This window comes from Triticum urartu, chromosome 7A (assembly GCF_056163025.1).
Source record: "Triticum urartu cultivar PI428250 chromosome 7A, HENAU_Tu73, whole genome shotgun sequence".
Taxonomy (NCBI): domain Eukaryota; kingdom Viridiplantae; phylum Streptophyta; class Magnoliopsida; order Poales; family Poaceae; genus Triticum; species Triticum urartu.
Window position 1 is genome coordinate 628,779,512 of NC_141879.1, and position 24,585 is coordinate 628,804,096.

At 48.7% G+C, this 24,585-nt stretch overlaps 1 long non-coding RNA gene across 4 annotated transcripts; it reads left to right on the plus strand.

The window, feature by feature from the left end:
• Positions 1-1,664: 1,664 nt before the first annotated feature.
• LOC125521937 (uncharacterized) lies at positions 1,665-6,757 on the plus strand. 4 transcript variants are annotated; one of them, XR_015611824.1, is made up of 6 exons: positions 1,665-2,047; positions 2,510-2,580; positions 2,972-3,043; positions 4,360-4,516; positions 4,992-5,791; positions 6,319-6,757. It is a non-coding gene; the product is annotated as an uncharacterized LOC125521937 (long non-coding RNA). The 4 variants fall into 4 exon arrangements; XR_015611825.1 differs by lacking the exon at positions 2,972-3,043; XR_007289507.2 differs by lacking the exons at positions 1,665-2,047; positions 2,510-2,580 and having other exon boundaries at positions 2,608-3,043; positions 6,207-6,757.
• The last annotated feature ends 17,828 nt before the right edge of the window (positions 6,758-24,585 follow it).

The window sequence follows — 24,585 nt, forward strand, 5'->3', positions numbered from 1 at the left end:
TATCATTGATTTGGAAAAAGTTCATGCATTTAAGAAAAGAAAAAAAGAAAATTTGATGAGGGAGGAAACCTGAAAGAAGAAAAAACACAAAACAAAAATGGAGAAAAATGAAAAAGAAAAAATAGAAGGTAGGAATAAAAGAAAGGAAGAGTTGAAACTTAGTAGATCCCGCTCCGTAATGCGGTGGTTGTATGAACACACCTCAATGAGTGAGGTCGCGAGTTCGACGAGTGAGGCAGCTGGTGCTCACTGTGCCCCCTAGTGGGCCAGTCCACGACAAGCAGCGCAGCGCAACAGATTTTATTTTATAACGCAAAAAACACCCAAAAGATGTTGCACCCGTGAAGAATTGACCGACCGCATAGCTTTGCCTAACCACTAGCGCAATCAGGCGCTAGTGAAACATTATAGCGTGAACTTTTTAAGAATATTAGGTGAATGCCCGTGCGTTGCACGAGGGCACACACATTCTAGTTGCTCATTACTATTCATGTAGAACATACACCTTTAAGTTCTAAATGCACTTCAGATGACATTTTCAACCTTCCTACCGCCAAATTCGTCTACAAATCCATGTTCGCCGTCTTCATCGATATGGCTTGTTCTTTGAGTCACAAATACCATTCTTCAAAATAAATCAAAAGGCCCATTATACCCAGCATGTAAGGAAAAAAGGGATATTTGGGTTTGTCTATCAACTAAGCATCTGAGATTACACGTCTATCTGATTCATGTAAAGAGAACACAAACTATCATGTTAGTTTTCATCCAAGGATATCAACATTATTCATTTTCTGCAAATATATTATTACACACCATGATTTAATTTGAAGAATATATATTTTTGAACACACATTAAAGCGCGCGTTTTACTCGCTTTTCAGCATGGAGTAAAGAATAACACAATTAGGCCATGATGACGAAGCAGTAAAAAGTATTTTTGCTCTATTACATGACATGCAGCCATTAGAAGTAAACTACGGATTGACATCACCTTCGTTGCCTTTGAGCCACCGGAAAAGAAGGCCCAAAAAACTGATGGACCTAAGGAGCCAATCTCAGGCTAGCTAATCTGTTGATCATATGCTTATGATACTACTCAAACAGTAAGCATTTGTATACATAAATGAGAAATGTAACTCAGTGGAGGAGCTACAAACAAAAAGCTGGGCGGGCCAAGATAAATGACAATACAAATTCTAAATCATTTGTATACTACTCCCTATGTAAACTAATATAAGACATTTTAAATTAGTGATCTAAAATGTCTTATATTAGTTTATCTCTATTCCTAATGTCTCAGTTGGTAGTCCACGTTCCGGGTTTTATTTTCGTCCCATCTAATATGGTCTTTTTTGATACTTCTTTGATACTTTTGCTCCCACCTCCCACCCATCATGGTTTTTTTGTACCTGCTCCCACCTCCCGGTTCTAAAAAAAACCCAACCAAAACCACGTTCACGTAGTTCTCTCGCAAGCGACAGAATCGAACGAAAATAAACCTCCGAAGAAAAACCAGCGAAAAAAACCCTCCACAACCCGCACGCAGGCAGGAACGAGCGAGGCCTCCAGGTCCAGGGTGCCCACCTCTCCTTTTCTCTCGCGTCCCACCCTCACCCTCCCGATCTGGTCGCTGCCCACCCTCACCCTCCCGATGTCGTGAGCTGCAGGGGAAATCGGTCTCCAGAATCGCCACCACCGATGCCGCTCGGTTCCCCTCCGCAATGGTCTCCACCAGCGCCGCGTGCCCCCAAGAAAATGGCGGCCTTGGATGAAAACGTGCGGCTCGATCGACCTTGAGAAGATCCCCATCAACGCGGACTCCCCTATGCAAGTCCCCAATTCCCCTCCCTTCTCCCTTCCCTCGATCCAAATCTCATACCCACAGATCTGGATCACGGCCATAGGGAAACCAACAACGAGAAGAAGCGGCTCGCTGAGATATGCCATGTCGACTTCTCCTTTTGTCATCAATGGAGGCGCCACGAAGGCCAAGAAGAAGGCCCCAACAGCCCTGGCCATGATAGGGCCTCATGTAGAGCCTGAAGTAGGTGCAGCATCATAGTCCGTCCTTGCACATACAAAAATTAGACATTTATTTCTGATTATGGTCGACGTGAATAACGATGTTACTACGGGCCTATTTTTTCTTTCTGATTATGGTCCTTTCAGTATTGATTCTTGCTTGTATATTAAGAATTAAGTTCCTCTGGTTAGAAGTAACCATCAGTTCTTTCTACTTTCTCAAGAACTAGCATTCTTTTCTCTTTATTTTTTCGTCCATATTAAATTGTTTGGCACAAACATACATCTGAAATAAATGCAAGTCTATATCAAGTACTGAGATTAAGATGGATGGGAGGTCACGGATGCTGGGTCGGAATTTGAATGCTAATGCCTTCACTACTTTGTTGTGCTGTTTATCTTACACGGTTATGAGTCCGGTGTGTGGATCGGTCATCGATGAAAGCGGCCGCCTAATTTCACAGTTCTTCCTTTGTTCTCTCAGGACCAAACAAACGATCAATGTGTGGTGAGAATGACAGCAGTATGCATCACATTTGCAGTCTTAACTACATAGTAAGCTTTACTAAACTAAAACTTGTCCAAACGTTTGCAACCAACGTTGGAAAAATTTATGTTGCAGTTTTGCGGCCGTGTCAAATCGCTTTTATACTTAATACTTTTGATGGGTCGTACAAGCTGGTTGAACTGCCACTGGTTGCTACAACCTACAAATATACAGATCTTCATTATATGACTCACTATATATGAACTTCTTCGTGCATAAATTGTGTTTTTAGACGATTCACTTTAGAAATTGGTGTGCTATAACAGTGAGACTGTTCTATATATTGCTATCCAGATTTGACATTTAGTTTCCATAACCTTTATTTTTCTGTTATTATTAAGGACAACATGCTAATTTCTCTAATCCACTCTTATTGTAATGTTATGATTTTGTTTCTAGGTTAGTAAAACTTTTTATTCAGCTCAAAGAGGTCCTGCAGTACATCCTAGGAAATAAAGGCGAGTCAATTCGGTGAGGATAAACTGGATTGCCTTCTATTGTGGCGGGTCAAACTATTTTTTGAAACACCACCACCACCTACATGCTTTTTTCTTCCTTTTCTTTCTAATAGAGCGCTGATTGTACCTACTTAGAAATATTAGTGGATGCATCCAAGTCTGATTTGGCACTTCTTTTTTAAGCTGAATGGAGAGGTCATATTTAGCTATAAGTTGTTTGCTACTGTATTTATTTAGTTCCAATTAATTGGATTTGATTTTAAAGTTCTACAGCCAAATGATAGTTCAGAGAGAGTACATGTTGTTACTCCACTTATTTAAAAACTACCAGAGAGAGTACATGTTGTTACTCCACTTATTTGACTAAATGATGCAAATGCTTTCCCCATAGGATAACTTGACAATTTGTCGAGAGAAGTAATAAAAATCGTCAAGCTTAAAGAGCAAAAGTTTGAGCACTGAAACGGTGAGTTCAGATGCCATGTAGTTCATAGTCTATGTGCAACGGCTCTTTAATTTGACTGAAGCAAATGCGATTTCTGGTTCATAGTAGGGATTAGTGCATTACTGCCACACACTGATGTGATCATCCATGTCTGCTGAGGTGCCTTAGGTTTGTGATGCTGAAGTTGTCGTACATATGCAATTTTTTCTATTATTCTTTCACCAAAATGTTATTAACCATGCGAAACTTTTTTCTTCTCTTTTATCTGATTCTATTTGTAGACCAAGCGATTTATTTATGATAGCGAATTTCTGGTGTACATGTGAATATCTCATGTCTATAGTCAGCACACCTCCCTGAACAAGATCAGAGTATTATATGAACAAGCATGGTTTGTAGTATGATCTACTTATCATTAGTTCATGATACTCCCTCTGTCCCAAAATTCTTGTCTTAAATTTGTCTAAATACGGATGTATCAAGTCACGTTTTAGTATTAGATACATCCGTATCTAGACAGATCTAAGACAAGAATTTTGGGACGGAGGGAGTACCTAGATGTATGATATCCAGTCTGCCAATGTGGTCGCAGAACTTGCTATTTATAATCTCCTAATGAAATGTTATGATTTGTATGGTATAGGAATGAAAATACTTTCAGATGTCAAAGAACATTCAAAGCATCTAACTATACTCGCAAAAAGCATATCAATATGCATTTTAGTAAATTGCCAAAATACTCTTTTCAGTATAAAATGTCGTCTTAAAAGATGGAATTGTATCTTTTTTGGGTGACTGTTGGGTTGTCTGATTGTTCACTAATCATTCTTCGAGGGATTCCTTGCCGCCACACTTATCATCGCCTCCCAACATGTCACTTTCAGGTGGGCATCATCACAGCTGCCATATAGGAGAACTCCCTATCTTTGATATGCTCAACGGCGGTGACATGCCTAGAGCAGTGCATAACATCACAGGAGAAGTCACAGGCTGTGGGGCTTTGCGGAGACTTCCCGCCACCAAGACGAGCCTCCCCATTTTGTAATTCTCTTGGCCCTCTCTACCATGCCTTGCATTTTTTTTCCAGATCTGCTAGGATTATTCACTACCGCCTCCACTGAAACGTTCGGACGTCTTGGTCATGCAGAAGTCATAGATAGTGTTTTTACAAAATCTTGCTAATAATCATATGACCTGGCTCCCAGAATATGTGTATTTGTATGTGCCAAATTAAGGTTGCCCATGTAATTGTTTGCTTATTCATTACAACAAGTATGTTTGCTTATTCTAGGTTTGCATTTTTGTGCTATTTTGTTAGTTCTCAAGAATTCTAAATATTTTTTGTTTTCATCTTCCGATTGCGGTATTCACATAAAGGTTGAACAACATTTATCATTTGTTCTTTTAATATGGTAGTGTTTCTAATTCATTTATTTAAATATTATGCATCTTTTCCAATCTGTGTGGACTGAGGGCGGGTAGTTACATTTACATATACCTACATTGTTTCTCGTAGGAACGCATTAGCAGGACCTCGGGAAGCCCATCGTCACACCGCCCTGGGTCGTCAAGTCTCCGTTGCCGTCATATTTGTTCAACATCAAATTAAATGAATCCAGAAATCAAGTGATAGTTTGGTCATAGTGGATTGAATTGGGAAGCCATCAAGTTATGCACTATTCTCGTGATGGGTTTTTGGTATGTTTCGGTTCATAATTAGCTTGGTGATCTGCATTAGTCGTGGTTTGCTACTGATTCTTTTTTGGATCAGTTATATCTATGTTTGACTATTCAACTCCATGAATGAATCCATGTACATGTCTTCACTTTCCTGTTCTATTTTGAGAGCACACATATTGAGTTGTGCGGGCCATGTCGAGTATACCTATTGAGTTGTGCAGGTTAATGTCTATATCTATATGTACAGTAGCCCGTGGCGTCCTGGAAGTTTGACTAGGAAAGGCAACAACAAAACTGCGTCCTGGAAATGTCATTCTGCTTGGTCTTATGAGTTTACTGAATTGACAGACTCTTGTTTCAATGTTTCTAATGCTCACACCATTATGTCAGGCAAAATTATGGGGTACATGTCTTTGCTAATACCTCCAAATTATTCTCTGCAGTGAAAAATCAAGCTTATCTATTTTAGGTCAGTGTTTTTTGTATTCACTAAATATTGCCAGTGGTGAAGCCGAAACTAAGCAGTGTGCGTGAGGAAGGCAAGCGTGCTGACGAGCGTGGGGGCGACCATGATGTGGCTCGGAGAAAGGGTGCATATGGATTACTTATTACCCATTGGGTCTGCAAATATGAGAGGTAAATTTTTTTACTGTAGTGCAAGGCACGTTCTAAGTTTCATCTTCGCACATGATTATGGGCTTATGGCATCTGATCAGCTTTCTCTTGACATGCGTAATTGCAACACCGTCCCGATCTTTCCAAAAATAGATTGTCTATGATTATGAGAGTAACCACAAGAACAAACGAAAGTGGCGAGACTCGTTATGAAACAATGCAGATTCTTTACCCCTAGGACAGTGACAGTGCTAACATTCATGTATGTATGTTAGGAGTTACGATATGACCTTTTGTTTATGTATTTTAACATTCAAAAATGTTTGATGAGATCAATAATGTATATATGAGATGTGATAAAACTGAACATATGTTGTACTCGGCGTATTTGATTAAATATATTAACTAACGAACCCATACTTTATTTATCATCAAGTGGCAAGGCATGGGTATTTAGCTCGAGCTGTGCATGGGCTGCTCGAGCTGCGCGCCAATGTGGAGGCCCCGCACCGCCGCCGATGGGCTGATGTTGTTGCACGTCGTGGCAGGGACGTCCGTGTGTGTGCTGCTTGTGCTGGGCGCTGATGTGGTCGCCCCTGATCGGAAGGGACGCCGCTGGAGCTGCTGCGGGATATGGTGGTGGTCCGCTGATGGAGCTGGGAGCAGACGCGGAGGCAATGGGCCCGACTCTCTGTGTGCAAATCATGATGACTTGGAGCACTGTCATGGGAAGTTTTTATTCATCTTTACCTATATTTATTGGATTAGGTTCCATTGGCAGGTGAGATTCTTATCCTGAATGCTTTATTCTATTTTTGCCAAGACACTTCTCCTTAATATGTTCAATATTCATAATAAATTTGTTGCGGTAGAATTACATGATTTCTAAACATTTTGATTCATAATACCAATTTGCTGTATCATGGGGTTTATTAGAAATCCTAATGCATTTCTAATCAGGATTGTTTCTAATGGTGATTAAATCTGTCATAGTGTCAACAGGTTAAAGACGATGTACCCTTTTCCCGTTTGGATACCAACCATTGCATTCAGCAGTAAGATATGTTGCTTATTTACTTGTAGAATCAAGTGGGTTAGAGGCATCTGCTTTTAACTATTTACGACACTTTTTCAGCTTCTTTGATTTTCAGTAGTTGGTCAGTTAATCATCTAAAATTTTCCTGATTTCACATCCATGGTATCTGCTTTGCTTTAGTACCTGTTCATGGTTCACTCATGATTTGTTTCTTTCTCCCTATCAGTCTTACCATTTTGTTTTGCTTGCTTTACCTTGTAGCTTCTCTGTCACACTTTTTATGCTTTTACGATGTCCTAATAAAAGTTTTGTGTGGGCAGATAATTTTTTGCTTACTACAAACCGTAAGAAGATGAAGCTTACTGATTTGGGGCTTGCACGAGAGGAAACTGTAACTGAAATGATGACGACTGAAACTGGGACATACTGATATGGACACAGAGGTTATAAATCACTCTTTTCCACAATAGATAGTCAATATTAAAAAAATTAGGAACTGAAGCCGAAATAAAATGGTTCCTGGTTGTAGTTTCCCGGGTTGATTCTTCAAATTATACTTCAATTTGTATGCCCTCGCGATAATTTTCTGCCTGAAGTTTCTAGAGCTCACTGATTTTAGGATCTTCTATACAAAGAGAAATCTGATGCTCTAGAATTTGTGTATGAAGATTGCTTTAATAACAATCGTAAATATAATTATATTCTTCAATTAAGTAATGATAATGTAATATTGCATCCTGTCATTTACAATCAGATAGACAAGTGACCTTAAGTATAAGGTTTCAAGCTATTTAACGCTCAATGCTTGTTATATAATTCTCCGTGGTAAGATCAACTGAGTTGGGCATCATAATTGGCACTAAACATCCAAAGTTAAGTTCGTGCTCACCATTTCACGATTATATTTTTGGTACTGATATTTTCATATTACCAGTTCGCTGAAGATAGAGCTCTGGCATTGTATTGAAGCTCAACTCCGCATGAAAGTGTACAACTTCACTGTTATGTTCTGGCACTCGAATTTGCTATGCTTTGCATGCTAGGAATACTTACACGTTCATTCTTAAATCATCTTGTTATATGGCATTGTAGGTCTGATGGAAAAGAACTTCTGTGATATAGGCCAGGGCGGAGGACGTTGTCAATGGAAAACATGGCTCCACATGAAGGTTCACTCGCCAATAGTCTTCAAGAAGATGCGAAGGTCATGGTTCTGTGTTGATGCCCCTTGAAAAAAATACCTTCACATTTTCTTGTTTGAAGGAACACTAGGAGGAATTGAGGATGCGAAAAATGTACGGAGGAAAGGGAGACTAGGAGAGGTGCACGGTGAGGCATCGACGTATGCTTTTTGTCACGGTGTTCTCATATCCAAACTTGAATCAAGTATGCTTTTTGAATGGCTTGCACTAAAGCAGAGTATAATTCTTATACTTGTGTTTTAAATTGACTACATGTTGTCGTCTCCTCTTGTATACATCTTCCGTAACTACCCATTTTGTGATGGGTTGTTAAGCTACCATTCAAGGGAATGCATGTTGACAAATGTATTGATGCTTCCTTGAGTCTACTACTAATATATTTGTAATGTATTTTTCACTGAAAAAAGCACTGCTATTAGCATGCTATAGAATTGTCTAGCTAAATAAATCAATGTACACTGCCTCGCTAATAGAATGCCATAGTGCGATATATCTTGCTAATAGCATATTTTAAGGCCGCTCCTATTTTGTTATAGCGCGCTACTTTTTTCATTGATTTTTAGAGTTTATTTTTTGAGAAAACGCAAAAAGCCTTTGCGTTTCATTTCATTGAAAAGATGGAAGGCCTCCTAGGAGGTGTGTCGTTACATGTTTTTGTAATTGGTCAGTGTACATCCCAGGTTGTGGGCAGGACAACCCGAAGCCCCTGGGCGCCTGCCTTTGCCCAACATCGGGCCTCCTCTTTGATCCTATCCACTAGTGTTGTGATGGATGGTGTAGCATTGTCGAAGACGCATGCATTCTGGTGCTTCCATATCATCCATGGGACGAGCAAAGTGATAGACTTGAGGGCTTTGCGCTACGCCGGTGGTGTTCCCTCCCTTGCGCGCCGCCACCACTCCATGACGCTGGGCTCTTGATCAGGCGGCTGGGCCGGCAATTGGAGCCAGTTGAGAATGGTGTGCCATGTCTGGCGTGCAAAAGGGCAGGCCAGGAGCAGGTGTTGTAGCATTTCGACTGCTTGGTCGCAATGGAGACACCTGGGGTGATGATCTAGCCCACGCCTGGCGAGTCTTTCGGCCGTCCAGCAGCGATCTTGGGCTGCCAACCAGTGAAAGAACTTCACCCTTTGTGGTGCCCAGGTTTTCCATACCAGCTGCCATGAGGGGCATCATGTAGAACCCTGGAAACTTGCCGCATAGCATGATTGCGCCGAGTAGTGGCCGTTGGCCGTCCACCTCCAGAGTAAGCGGTCCGGCTCGTTAGAAAGGGTGGTGTGGCTCACAGCATGCCAGAGGAGCAGGTATTGGCCTATCTCATGCAGCCCCAGTGTCCCCTGGATATCGCGCGCCCAGGTGTTGTTGGCTAGCCCATCGGCAACCGTCCGTGCTTTTCGTCGCTGCTTGGGGATGCATTGGTGGAGTAATGGGGTGATGTCAAGGACAGACTGCCCGTTGACCCAGCGATCCTCCCAGAACAGTGCCGTCAAACCATTGCCGATGCTCATGGTGGTTGATGTAGAGAACATTGCTCGCTCCTCATTAGTGAATTGCATGTCGAGCCCTTGCCAGGCGTGGTCAGGGTCCACGCGGGCAAGCCACATCCATCGTATGCGCAGTGCCAACCCAGCGCGTTCAAGGTCGCGGACCCCGAGGCCGCCGTACTCGATGGGTCTGCATACATGGCGCCAATTGACGTGGCAGTGTCCGCCATTGGCAATGGCGCGGCCGGCCCATAGGAAACCTCTCAGGATCTTCTCCAGCTGCTTCAATGTTTTCTTAGGCGGGGCTAACGCGAGCAGCTGGTGCACGGGAATCGCACACAGAACGGACTTGACCAGGGCGAGCCGCCTAGCCTTGTTCATGAGCCACGCTTTCCAAGTCGGGAGTCTGGCAGCCACTGAGTCGATGAGGGGCTGCAGCTGGGTGGCAGTGGGTCGACGTGTCGTCAGCGGAATGCCGAGGTAAGATATGGGGAGCTGCGCTACCGGACATCCAAGCTGGGAGGTCGCCTCATCGGCCGTCGGGTCGCCATGCAGGGTGGTGGCCGAGCTCTTGGCATAGTTCACCAGCAGCCCGCTCGCCTTGCCGAATAAGGTTAGGATTCCTTTGATGGCGGCAACATCCTCCGGTGTGGCGTGGCAGAATAGCATCACATCATCCGCATAGAGAGAGATCGCTGGGATGGGGCGCCTGGGATGTAGCTGCCACAGGATGCCGGCTTCCATAGCCCGGCGCATCAGCCTGCCAAGCGTGTCCACGGCGAGCACGAAGAGCTGGGGGGCACGGGGTCGCCTTGTCTCAGGCCAGCGCGATGCCATATGGGAGGGCCTGGCTCACCATTCAGTAGGACGCGAGTGCTCGCTGTCGAAAGCAGGATTGCGAGCCACTCCATGAATCCGTCTCCGAACCCGTATTGTCGCAGGATCTCAAATAGAAATGGCCATGATATGGTGTCGAAGGCGCGCGTTAAGTCGAGCTTCAACATGATCCGGGGAGCCCCTAGCTGGTGTAGCATCCGTAGAGATTGCTTGACCAGGATAAAGTTATCATGGAGGCTCCGGCCCTGGATGAATGCGTTTTGGTTCCGGCTGACTAGAACATCCAGCCTCGGGGCGAGGCGTAACGAGAGGACCTTGGCGAAGAGCTTGGCCACAAGATGTATCAAGCAAATCAGCCGGTAGTCGCTTAGCTGTTGGGCATCGGCTTGCTTGGGGAGCAGGGTCATCAGGGCTTGGTTCAGCTTGTGGAAGCCGCGGCCTCTCATCTCGAATAGCTGCTGGAATACATCCATGAAGTCGTGTCGGACAGTTGTCCAGCAGGCCCGCAAGAATTCGGCGGTGAACCCGTCAGGTCCCGGCGCCTTGCTGGCGGGGAGGCGTTTGATCGCGTCCCAGACCTCCTCCACGGTGAATGGTGCATCCAAGCTGGAGAGGTGGCAAGGCTCGATGAGCTGGTCCAACTCTAACGTGAGCTCCCTGTCTGCAGCCGAGCCCAGTATCCTATCAAAATGCTCAAAAGCAGCTCGCGCCATCGTGTCCTGGTCTGTGAGTATGTGCCCATCCACTGCGAGGCTGTATACTCGATTCTTCTGTCGGCGAAAAGAGCATTGCCGATGGAAGAAACCTGTATTGGTGTCGCCCTCCTTGATCGTGGCAATGCGCGCGCGCTGCCTGGCAATGGTGCGCTCCAGGGACGCAAGGCCAAGGTATGTGATCTTGAGGTGCTTCCTCAGCCAGTCTTCAGGCAGTGATAGAGCGCGGTCCTCCTGGGCCTTGTCGAACCGTGATATGAGCTCGCGGGAAATGGCCATTCGGTCCCGAATGCTGCCAGTAGACTTGGCACTCCAGCTGGTGAGTCTACGGGCTGTGGCCTGAAGGCGCAACATCAAGCGGTGAAAGGGGTCCAGGTCGTAAACCGAGCCCCAGGCCGTGGCCACCGTGTCCTGAAATCCATCTAGCCTGAGCCAGAAATCCTCAAAATGGAAGCGCCTGTACGCCGTGGGCATGGGTGCGCAGTCTAACAGCAGCGGGCAATGATCCGAGACGACGGACGCAAGGCAGCGGAGATGGCACTCGCCGTGTGCGTCTTCCTAGTCCGAGGTGCAGAGCACGCGATCTAGGTGCACCAGGGTAGGCGGGGACTGCTCGTTGGACCATGTAAAGCGGCGCCCATTGAGGTAAATTTCTTTCAGGGCGAGATCATTGACAAGGCAGCGAAACCTGCCCATCATTCGCCTATTCAAGTTGCCATTTATCTTGTCCTCGTCACGTAGGATGAGGTTGAAGTCTCCGCATTGCATCCATGGTCCGGGGCAAGCCGCACGGATGTCCCGGAGCTCTTGCAGGAACGCAATTTTGTCCGCGTCATCTTGGGGTCCGTACACGACCGAAAGCCACCAGGGTACGCCCGTGGCCGTGGTCACCGTGGCGGTGAGGGCGTTCGTGGTGAACAGAGGGTGCGTGATAGATACAACCCTGCTCTTCCAAGCCAGAAGAATGCCGCCTCGCATGCCATTCACCGGGAGGTATGTGTAATCATCAAATTCCGAGCCAAGGGTGTCGAGCACAACAGACGAGCAGAGCAATATCATCTTTGTTTCCTGTAGGCATACAATGGAGGCAGCTGTGGTGTCCAATAGCGAGCGGGCGGCAAAGCGCCGAGCGCGTGCGTTAAGGCCACTCACATTCCACACTACAATCCTGAGGCCGTGATCCATGAATATTTGATCGACGAGCGAAACCGTGCGCCACTCCTAGGTTTCACACGCAACCTCGACCCGTGCCGGTGTGGTCGGCAGGCTGGTCAAACCCTCCGGGATCTCTCGATCAACCAGGGCAGCAATGGCCTTGAGCACCGCGAGCGGGATGGGTGTTGCGAACATGCCCTCATAGGTTTGCATCTCGGTGGATGAAATCTTTTGGTTTGTCCCAATGATCCCCAGGGTGTGCAAGATCTGGACATGCGCACGTCTTTCGGCTGTAGGGGCGCCGCCGTCGGGGATGAATTGGCCGCAGAGCGGCCGCAGCGTGGGGCGAAGTTCAGAGGCCTGCGCGGCCTCCTCCCGGGCGTTGGCAAGGCTGCGGCGATGTGCTTGGTTGCAGCCGCCAGGAATTCACCCAGCGTCAAGGATTGCGACACGGGGGCACGGGCCCGTGATCGTCTCATGGTGATCGGCGGGGAAGCGAAGCGCCCCTCAGCGGGAGTGATTGGGCCTCGGCCATTGGAGGCAGGCGTGCGGGCTTCCACTTCCGAGCTGGGCCTCGCCAGGGCCTGCTGGGCCTGGGGCCTTTGCATGATTATCACCGGGGGTGGTGGGCTGGCTGCCTCTGCAGGGGGGACCGTGCTCGTGGCGGGGCATGCATCCGCGCTCCCAGTAGTGCGCTCGTGGGTCCCGCAGGACCGGTCCACGGGGGCAGACGTGGCCACGTCAGGTGGCGCAGCTGGCGAGTAGCCGCTTTGCCCCGACCAACTAGCCGTCACGGGCTGCGAGTCTGGCACCTCGCTCAGATCGGGCAGGTCCCGACAGTCCCTCGGATCATGCGAGCTAGTTGCGGGATCCACGCAATCTTCCACGGGGGATGGGGCGGTGTTTGAATCTCCTGATCCTTCTGGGGTGCTTGCCGCCAATGGGAGTGCCATGCTGGGCACATGGCGGGGTTCTGCGTTGGTGGGATGCGCGGACGCATCGATCTGGGGGCCACCCGCTGCCCCTCCTGCCCGTTCCTGGCATCTCCATCAGCGGCTGCGGCAGGGCTAGTCTGGCCCGTGGCCAAAGCCTGCCTTTGCCATCCTTTCCCTTTTCCTTTTCTGGCACATTGACGTGGGTTGGAGGGGCCCTGCTGATCCGGCCGACCGTGCTGACCTGGCCATGGGCCCATGGAGCATCTCCCAACCCGTACGGACGGCGGCGCAGTGACGGTTGGCGGCACCGGCCATGCATGCGCGACGGACAGGCCATCAGCGCGCACGGAGCGGCCCCTAGCGCGCCAGCCCAAGGTGTCTACGGTCATGCCGTCCGCGCGTCCGGCAGGTGGCGCCTCCGTACGCCGGCGCTTGAGGCCGCGTCGACGCGCCCGGCCCGGGCCATTGCCTCGGGCATGGTCGTGGCCGTCTCCGGTGCCATCTCCGTCACCAGCGCGAGGTCCATTGCTTCCTTGATTGCTAGGCGCAGGGGCTCCGATCCTCTCCGCCCGAGCAAGAGCGATGGAGATTGGGTATGTGAGGGTCCTGATGGTAGGCGCTTCCGAACGTACCCTTGCTGGAATCTGCTCCACGATCTCAAGAACAGCGGCGTGGCGGATGCTGGCCGGATCATGCGCGCGCTCTGCTAGCCGGAATGTGGCCATGTCCTCTCTGGAGCGCGTGTTGGGATGAAGCCGCTCGATCCAGCAGCTCTCCCCCAGGATGTGCTCAGCAGTTGATAGATGCCAGGCCTGAGCGGGGATGCCCCGAAGCTCAAGCTCGACGCGATACTCGAACTGGCCAGAGCCCGCATGTGCCAGCTTGCTCCACGGCCGGACAGAGAGGCTGAACCGCGGGGCGCGGATGAAATGGTCTCCATTGAGGCGGCGCATGGTCGTGCGCGAGCTGAACAGGATCAGGAAATCCTCGGGGTGGTGAGCATGTACCGTGAAGTCGCCGTCTTCGAGCTCGAGGGAGGTCAGGAGCACATCGGCCACCTCGGCAGCGGACACGGTCGGCCTGTTGCCAGTGATGGAGGCTACCATTGCACGGGACAGGACCTCCTCGGCCTCCTCCATCTCCACAGAATGCGACATGATAATCCTCACCGGCTCCGGCGCGCGGCAAGGGCGCAGCGGCCGAGGCGGCGGGAGGAGGCAGAGGTGGCTGCGCAACCTGGGGCGCCCGCGCCCGAGCAGCAGGGCGAGCGCAGTTAGGGTCGGCCCGGATGGCTCTCCGGCGCTGTGGGTGGCAGGAGCGCGAGTCGTGGCCGGATTCCAGGCATCGGCGGCAGCGAATGTCGTTGGTGCAGTCCCGAACACGATGACCAGGGTCGAGGCAGCGGAAGCAGAGTCCGGCGACCTCTTCCGGGGATGGGCTGCGCCGTTGGCATGGGGTTGTGTTGGGCTCGTCGCCTTGGCGGGGGCGGCGGCGACGGTTCCGGCGCCGTGGCTGCTGGAAGCCGTCGGCATCGACCTGGACGCCACCAGGGGCACGGTGCACCTCGGAGCGGGGGCCGATGCGGCTTGCAACGGGCAGTCGAGGCTAGTCGACGGCGCGTGCGGGAGCGAGGAGAGCGAGTGGTGCGGGCATAGCCGGCGGTGTGCGTGCGACATCGCTGTACGAGCGGGCCGAGGACTCGCTCTCCGAATCGTACCAGCGGTCGTCGGAGGACACGCGGTTGTCGGAGAGGGTCGCCCGAGGCTCGATAGGGTCAGCACTTGGGGCCGCCATGGCAAGGGGAGGTGCTGGGTGGGCAGACGGCAGGGATTCGCCGGCAGCTGGGCTGGAGGGTGGGGGGCTAGGAGGAGCGGGGAGGGAGGGGAGCCATCTCTCTCGCCTCAAACGCTTGCATCACAACACCAAACCTTTATAGAGTTTATCTCTACTCCTAATGTCTCAGTTGGTAGTCTCCGTTCTATGGTTAATTTTTGTCCCACCTACCATGGTTTTTTTTCATCCTTCCTCCACCTCCCAGCGATTCCCCCCTGAACTGCCGCGCTTCGGATCCACCTGCCACCTCGCCGGATACGAACACCGCCGCAAATGCGAGGGGAACGAGACCAGACCGAGCACCGGCGCCCGTTTCAGTAAGCTCGTTGCGCCCGTCCTCGTTGGTCGCACGGCACACAGCTCGTCGGAGCCCCTAGCCGTGCTGATACGGTGGTCGGTGGGTGGAGTCGCACGGTCGACGCACGCGGTGATGCGGCGGGGGGAGGGGAGATGGCCGAGATGTTGGAGTGAGTGGAGAAGAGAGGTGAATGAGCCACAAGACCGGCCGCGGCATGGGACTGATGCGGTGGTCGGCGGGCGGAGTCGCGCGGTTGCGGGCTCAGCGACTCGCACGACGATGCGATGGGGGGAGGGGCGAGGGCGAGAGGTGGCGGGTGAGTGGAGAGGACCGGTGAGTGAGCCCCAAGATCTGCCGCACATGTGACAGATCGGCGGTCGGCGGGCGCAGTCACGCGGGCCGGCTCGTCGAGGCATGCGGCGATGCGGCGGGGGAGGGTAAAGTGCGAGAGGAAGTGAGTGAGTGGAGGGGAGAGTGGTGAGTGAGTGGGGTTAGGGTTGGGATGCAGCGAGGGGGAGGGGGGAGGAAGGCGAGGGGTGGCCAGTGAGCCCAGAGGCCAGCGAGCCAGGTGGGCCGTCGAGCCGGCCCATGAGGCAACTTTGCCGTGCCTGGGTCGGGGAGGCCAGCACGCGTGCCCGGCCGGGAAGTGCCGTGCCTGGCCCATGTAATCCTGGCCGGGCCGGGCCGTGTCGGGCCGGCCAATTTGTCCAGGTATACTGTAATCCCTCAAAAAAATATACTGTGGATAAAGTAATTTCTTTTATAGTTATTTTTATGGGGGGCTAAGTTTGGGTGCCGGTTGGGCCGTGTGGATAGCTAATTTGGGCCTTATGTGAAAATTTTGCTCAACGATAGAAATTCTAAACTTGCATGTGTGGGAATTTATGACAAAAAAATAGATATTAAAAGTATACATACCTCACAGAAACAATAAAAGTGTATATATATATATATAATATGGTTCATAAAAATAAATATATTTTATAATTACCTTTCATATACTAAGGGTATCACAATAAAAGAGAAAAAACAAATATACTTGGTTGAAGAAGGTTTGTTTGCATGTTTTTTTCTTTTGTTGGACAATTTCCATGGCCTATATTAATAATTTAAATAATTTTCATATGACTATTTACTTATATATGAACATTACAGTTTGTTGTCTTCCCCAAATTTTGTGTTAGTACAATTATTTAATCAACATTTTTTCCTAATAATGTCAACTATGTTTTTTATAGAGAAAATAGTTGTGTCAGTTTCACTTTTATTTTTTTCCAGATATTATATATGATTATACTCCCTCCTATCCCTTTTACTCTGCGCATACGTTTTTCTTGTTTTTTCCACAATACTCTACGCGATCCTGATTTGCAGCGGTTTCTTCCAAGTCTATCCTAATCTTCAGCCCCGCATGCAATGCTACCTCGTCCTGTGCATTAATTACTGATCGCGCATGCGGCGCATGCAAAGGAGAATGGGCTAATAACAGCCATGCAGAGGAAACGAGGAGGACGGGCCAATAACTGGCTCCGGTGATCATAGCTTCCCAGCTTTCCTGGTCGCTGCAATTCAACTAGCACAGGGGCAATTTCGTCCAAAAAATATTACAAGTAGGTCTCCTTGGTATGCGTGATGTGAGTTATGCGTAGACTAAAAAATAGGAAGGAGTATTATGCAGTAGAAAATATCATTTATATTTGATCATATATATTTCATCATAGATACAAAGTGATGGGTTCCGACATGTGCACTTATGTAACGATGACAGACCGCACTGAAACACCACGAGAAGAGGTGCATATAGCTAACCTTCCTCGGTATGTATATTGTACATGCAAATACGAAAGGTATATTTTTGTATATTATTGTTTCTTCAGAATATAGGAGACATGGATATGGACTTTGGATATGCACAAAAAAAATCCATTGAGGGTTCCGATGCGAAGTTGCTGAAAGGGACAATAAATTCATCGAGTTTTTTACAACATAATGATGTCGAAACGATGATATCTCATAACAAATCAGAAAAGGATGCCAATTTAAATGTTATCGCACAAGGTATTTCTTTGATGTTATTATCAATATTTTCTTTGTGAAATTGCCTTCTGTATTCAACTAATTTGGCTCATTTTATTGTCTAAGTTGGCTCACTTTTTTATGACGTTGACAGACTATGTTTGTACCCCTAGAGATATTTCAGTCATCGAATCAATCATGTCTGCCCCAAAAAAAACCTTGTTCGTGGACATCTTGTTATCAACGGACGATTTGGAATGCCTTTTGAAAGATGATATGTTCTTACACGATGGTGTAAGACCAACTGCATAAACTTTGTAATTAATAATTGCAACGAAATATAATATTGTAATATATATATATATATAATCTAAATGTTGACTACAAGTGATAAATGCTTACATATATTGCATGCTTGCTCCAGACCATCTACGAGGCAGGTGATAAATGTCGTTAGTCTTTCTTTTTGGTATCAATTTTCATTGCAAAATGGACTTCAATTATTCAGTAATTGTGTTTGTGTTATATTGTTTGTGCATGTGAAATTTAACATGTAACTCTTGTAAAAAATTTCAAGACACTCTACTAGTAGAGGTAGTATCACAGTAGACATAATCAGTACTAAGTACATCACTACTAGGAAAAGACTAATTAGTGGCGCACCTATTTTGGCCATTAACGGCGCACTATAGGTGCGTCACTATCATCACGCCACTAGTAATAAGTACTAATGGCGCACCCCTGGTGCGCCATTAGTATACCAGACAATAGTGGCGCACCTGGCAGTGCACCATTACTATGCCTCCCAGGGGGGCATATTTACCTTGTGCTCTGGGTTACTAATGACGCACTTCTAGATAATGCGCCACTAGTGTGTTTATTACAGTGCGCCACTAGTATGAATATTAGGAATTTTTTATTTTCTGATAATTGCATAGGTTACAAAATATATTACTGCACATAATATAGACAGCACAACATATAAACAGCAGATTTATCGAATACAATAGAAGATTAGTCTCCGAATACAATTCATCATATTAGTCTCCGAATTCAAAAGACTGAACAAAGTTAGAACATTACAAGTCTCGAGACCGCGAGTAGCGAGTTTGTCTTCACATTACAAGTCGATATCGATCATCTAAACTACCATCACATAGAAAAGAGCTGCGGTCATTAGGATGAGTGAGAGAGTCCTGGATTAGGGGGTCTCCGGACAGCCGAACTATCTCCATTGGCTGGACTGTTAGACTATGAAGATACAAGATTGAAGACTTCGTCTCGTGTCCGGATGGGACTCTACTTGGCGTGGAAGGCAAGCTAGGAAATACATATATGGATATCTCCTCCTTTGTAACCGACCTTGTGTAACCCTAACCCTCTCCGGCGTCTATATAAACCGAAGGGTTTTAGTCCGTAGGACAACAATCACAACATACAATCATACCATAGGCTAGCTTCTAGGGTTTAGCCTCTCTGATCTCGTGGTAGATCTACTCTTGTAACACCCATATCATCAATATTAATCAAGCAGGACGTAGGGTTTTACCTCAATCAAGAGGGCCCGAACCTGGGTAAAACTTCGTGTCCCTTGCCTCCTGTTACCATCCGGCCTAGACGCACAGTTCGGGACCCCCTACCCGAGATCCGCCGGTTTTGACACCGACATTGGTGCTTTCATTGAGAGTTCCGCTGTGCCATCGCCACCAGGAAGGATGTCTCATCCCGTGTTTAAAGATGGCACTATCGCTGAGGGAGCTCTGTCTATCGGCCAAACTCTCCGGCTAGGTGGTTTTCTTATGACCGCCTGTTCGGCCGCTGCGCCGACGATGACTTCTCGGGTCATCAAAAGCAATCTTCATGTCAACTCGGAACTCGCCGAGCAGTTAGATCCAATGGAGCTCTCTTCCCTGAACGAGCTCTTGGATCGCATCGCCGCCCTGGGAGTCGCTACAAATTACGATCAGGTTGGGCCTAAACCCGATCTGAGAGAAATTAACTCTCCCCAGGTCACCCATCACGTTGTAGTGGTGGAAGAACAATGCGGCAACCCTTCATTCATCTTAAGTACTAGCTACGTCCGGATTCCCGATCCCTCCAAGCCGGATACCCGTGGAGGGGAGGATGTCACTCAAAGCCTGAACCCAGAATCAGGCAGCGGGCTAGATTTACCGGAAAACATCCAAGAATCCAAACTTTCGAGTTCGGAAACTACTTGGCCACTGAGCCTCAGATTGGGTGAGGATTTGGATTTAATTACACCCACCCACCCAAACATACGCGATCTATCCCAAATTAGGCAAGAGCCCGAAGAAACAGTACACCATTACTGGGCCAGATTCCTCCTGGTCAAGAACAGGATAAAGGACTGCCGCGAGGAAGACGCAATTTCATTCTTCTACAATAATTGCACGGACAAGGGAATCCTCAACGCCATAAGTCGTTGCAAAATTACACGCTTTGCCGACTTGGTGTCCATGGTATGAAAGTACTGCGCCATGGAAACCGCCTGGAAAACCGAAATAAAATTTTGGGATAATCTAGTCCTGAATACAAACCCAGTCCGAAATAAAAGGGTACATTATCACAATACACCTGGGTTAACTACCAAAAAGCAAAAGCCCTCTACGGGGCAAGGAACCGTACTGGAGGGATGGCTCAACGGACCCTGCAAAATTCATAGTACAGCGGATGCGATACCAACGCACAACCTTAGAGCATGCTGGATACTCTGGCAGGTGGCCAAAAGTGGTGAGGATCTACTCCTCCCAAAAACCACAGAGCACCACCCGAGGACAACAATACGGTCTCAATGGTCTTTGAGACCTTCGCGTCAAAAACCGTTGAGACCGTATTGTTGTCCTCGGGGTGGTGCTCTGTGGTTTTTGGGAGGAGTAGATCCTCACCACTTTTGGCCACCTGCAGCATGTCCTCGGAAGCGAACACTCCGCAGCACGTCCGAAATTTGCCACATAGCAGAAACAAATCCTTGGAGCGACACGGCTATTACCTTCAATGCTAGTGACGAACCTAAATTCCGAACAGCCCGAGTACCAGCCGCACCGGTCCTCAGTCCAATTGTGGACGGCTTTCGACTCACCAAGGTACTCATGGACGGCGGCAGCGGATTAAACCTCATCTATGAGGAAACTCTTCAAAAAATGGAAATATACTGGAGCCGCATTAAGCAAAGGAGCACAACCTTTAGAGGAATCATCCCCAGTCGGGAAGCACGCTGCGCTGGAAAAATCACACTAGACGTGGTATTCGGCACGCCGGATAATTTCAGGTCAGAAGAAATTACATTCCAAGTGGCCCCGTTCAGTAGCGGATACCACGCTCTATTAGGGCGGGAGGCATTTACAATCTTCCAAGCCATACCCCATTACGGGTACATGAAGCTCAAAATGCCCGGGCCCAACGGAATCATCACTCTTGTTAGTGATCCGGACATAGCACTCCGCGCCGAAAATAAGACAGCTGCACTGGCCCTTGAGGCACTATCCAAAGCCCTAGCGGCCGAAGAACTAACTGCACTGCGCTCCACGGTGAACAGGGACGACGTGATACTCGATAAAAGATCCAAGTCCACCTCCTTTAAGCCGGCGGACGAAATAGTCAAATTCCAAGTCCATCCAACGGACCCTACAAAAACAGCTTCCATTGGGGCACAATTAAACCCTGATGTCGACGCCGCACTGCGAGAGTTCCTACACGAGAACTAGGACATTTTTGCCTGGCACCCTTCAGACATGCCAGGAATCCCACGCAGGCTGGCTGAACACAACCTAAATATCCTAAAAGGATTCAAGCCAGTCAAATAGGCTCTTCGATGTTTCTCCGAACCTAAAAGACAAGCCATGGGAGAGGAACTAGCCAAGCTATTGGAGGCCAGATTCATCAGAGACATAAAACATCCGGACTGGCTAGCAAACCTAGTGATGGTACCAAAGAAGGACAAATCCTGACGCTTGTGCGTCGATTTTAAGGACCTTAACAAGGCCTGCCCAAAGGATCCCTTCCCCCTCCCCCGCATTGATCAAATCATCGATGCTACCGCAGGACATGATTCATTGTGTTTCCTCGACGCATACTCCGGCTACCATCAAATCAAAATGGCAGAGCTAGACCAAGCCGCAACGGCATTCATCACACTATACGGCCCATTCTGCTTCAACACAATGCCCTTCGGGCTAAAAAATGCCGGTGCAACATATCAGCGCATGATTCAGACATGCCTGGCAAACTAGATCGGCAAAATAGTGGAGGCATACGTGGATGACGTGGTTGTTAAAACCAAGCATGTCGAAACTCTAGTAGACGACTTGAGGCTCACATTCGACAACCTCCGGACATATGACATCAAGCTCAATCCAGAAAAATGTGTTTTCGGCGTACCAGTAGGAAAGCTCCTGGGATTCATTGTCTCTAGTAGAGGTATTGAAGCTAATCCGACCAAAATTCAAGCGTTGTCACAGTTGGCTACCCCAACAGACCTCAAACAAATACAAAAATTAACTGGATGCGTGGCGGCTCTAAGCCGCTTTATCTCCTGCTTGGGAGAAAAGGCATTACCCCTTTATCGCCTCCTTCGGCGCACCGAACACTTCGAGTGGACAGACGCCGCCATGGCCGTACTCAACGAAATAAAGGCCATATTGGCAACAAACCCAGTCCTGGCCGCGCCAAACATTGGCGAACCAATGCTATTATACACTGCGGAAACTCATCAAGTAGTAAGCGCAGTGCTTGTCGTCGAGCGAGAAGTGGACGGACACAAATTTCCCCTTCAAAAGCCGGTTTACTACATGTCCACTGTCCTTACTCCATACAAATCACGATACCCGCATTATCAAAAGATAGCGTACGCGGTATTCATGGCATCCCGGAAGCTGCGACACTACTTTCAAGAGTGTTCGATAACGGTAGCCTCGAAAGTACCACTTAACGATATTATAAAAAACCGCGACGCGATGGGCCGGATTGCCAAATGGGCCATTGAGCTACTCCCATTCGACATAACTTACAAGCCACGACGAGCTATTAAATCGCAAGTTTTGGCTGACTTCATCGTTGAATGGACGGAAGCCGAACTCCCTAAAGAGTACGGCACATATTCAAGGATCATGCACTTCGACGGCTCCAAAATGTTGGCTGGTCTGGGGGCTGACGTCGTTTTGACATCCCCAAAAGGAGATACCGTTCAATAAGTACTGCAGATAATGTATACGGACTCCAACAATGCAGCTGAATATGAGGCCCTTCTACATGGTCTCCGGATGGCAGTATCCATGGGCATTCAACGCCTAGAGGTGCGCGGGGATTCAAACCTCGCGATATCCCAAATAAATGGAGACTTTGATGCCAAGGATCCAAAAATGGCCGCTTATCGCAATGCCGTCATACAAATGTCAGCTCGGTTCGAGGGGCTCGAATTTCACCATGTGGCTCGGGAAAACAATCAGGCGGCGGATATCCTCGCCCGCATTGGCGCAAAACGCGACACGGTCCCTCCCAACGTTTTTCTGGAAAGGCTTTTCAAGCCATCCGTAGCATGGGAAGGGGACACCGGTAACAACAGTCCGGACCCGGCCAAAATACCCGATACCGAACTCTCTGACACAATCAGAGGCTCCGCCACCGAAATAGCACAATCAGCCCACGAAATAATGGCCATTATTGCCCCGTGGACAGAACCATTCCTGGCCTACCTAATTAGACAGGAACTTCCGGAGGACCAAAATGAGGCACGCTTCATAGTGCGGCGATCCAAAGCCTACAGGGTCCACGAGGGAGAATTGTACAAAAAAAGCGCTACCGGAGTCCTTCAAAGGTGCATCTCCGAAGAGGAAGGGCGGAATCTTTTGGCAGAAATTCACACCGGACTCAGCGGCCATCACGCCGCATCCCGGGCTCTTGTAAGCAAGGCCTTCCGCACAGGATTTTATTGGCCAACGGCCCGGGCAGATGCACAGGACTTGGTCCAACGCTGCACCGGTTGCCAGCTCTTTGCAAATCAAAGCCACATGCCACCCACCGCCCTCCAAACGATTCCCATTACATGGCCCTTTGCGGTCTGGGGGCTTGACATGGTCGGACCCCTTAAAGGGGGAACCCACAAGAAAATATACTTATTGGTCATGGTGGATAAATTCACCAAATGGATAGAGGCTAAACCGGTAAAAACAGCCGAATCCGGTGTCACACCCTAGCTAGTTCAAGCATTAGAATGTGCATCATGTTTAAATTTTTCTTAAATTTGAAATGGGGAAGGCAGAAACCCCCAACACCCCCCTGGAAACAACTAGGGTTTACTAAAAATATTTTCAATGAACCTGAAATGCCCTTCTAAAAAGTTCACCCTCTTTGTCTTAGGTTAGAACCTCTGGCAAAAATTGGTGCACAATTTTCTAGGTCAACAGAAGGTCATTGAATTAAATCATAAGTATTTGAATTTGGGCATTTAAATGCTATAAAATAATCTAAGTGCTCAAATAATTCTGGGAGTAAATGTTTCCTGTTGGAAGTAATCTAAACAGAGGCCACATTTATTTTCAGGATTTTTGGAAATGTTTTAGTATTTTATTTAAAGCTAAACAGTTGCAGTTAAATAGAAAACAGAAACAAAAATCAAAAAAGAGAGAGAAGAAAGCCCACCTGGGCCTTACCTGCGCTGGCCCAGCCACCTGGCTCGGCCCAGCCTGCTGGCACTACCAGTCGTCGTCCTCCTCGCGCCAGAAGGACGCGGAGCGCGTGGCCGGCGCCCGCGGCCACACGCCGGCCACCTCCTGCTTCCGCCGACGCCCGGGAGACACCCTGAAGTGCCACGTGACCCCCCACGTCTCCCTCTCGCACTCGCTCACTCTCCCCCTCATCTCCCTCTCTCTGTCCTGCGACGGCCGAGCGCGTACCTCGCCGCCGATCGCCGTAGCTGCCACCACAGACACCCCCTCGCCCCTCCGACGAGCCCATTAGCTCCGCCTCGACTCCCTTGTCCTCCCCACCGAGCCACGCATCGCCGGAGGCCCTGCATCGCCGCCTTCGCCCTCGTCTTTAACCTCGGGCACCCGAGCCATCTCCGGTCGAATTCGCCGCCGCCAGGACCTCCCCGAGCCCGCTGACCCCCTCTCCGACTCCGCTGTGAGCCCCTCTTCCTTTCCCCCTAGTACCCGTGCTCGATTACGCCTCGTAGCCACCGCCCCCTCCGAGCCCGAGCGCTCCTCGCCGCCGGTCATGTCGCCGTCATGGCTACGGCCGTGCAAGCACGCGTCCGAGCGCCTCACCGTGCTCAGCACAGCACCAGGGAC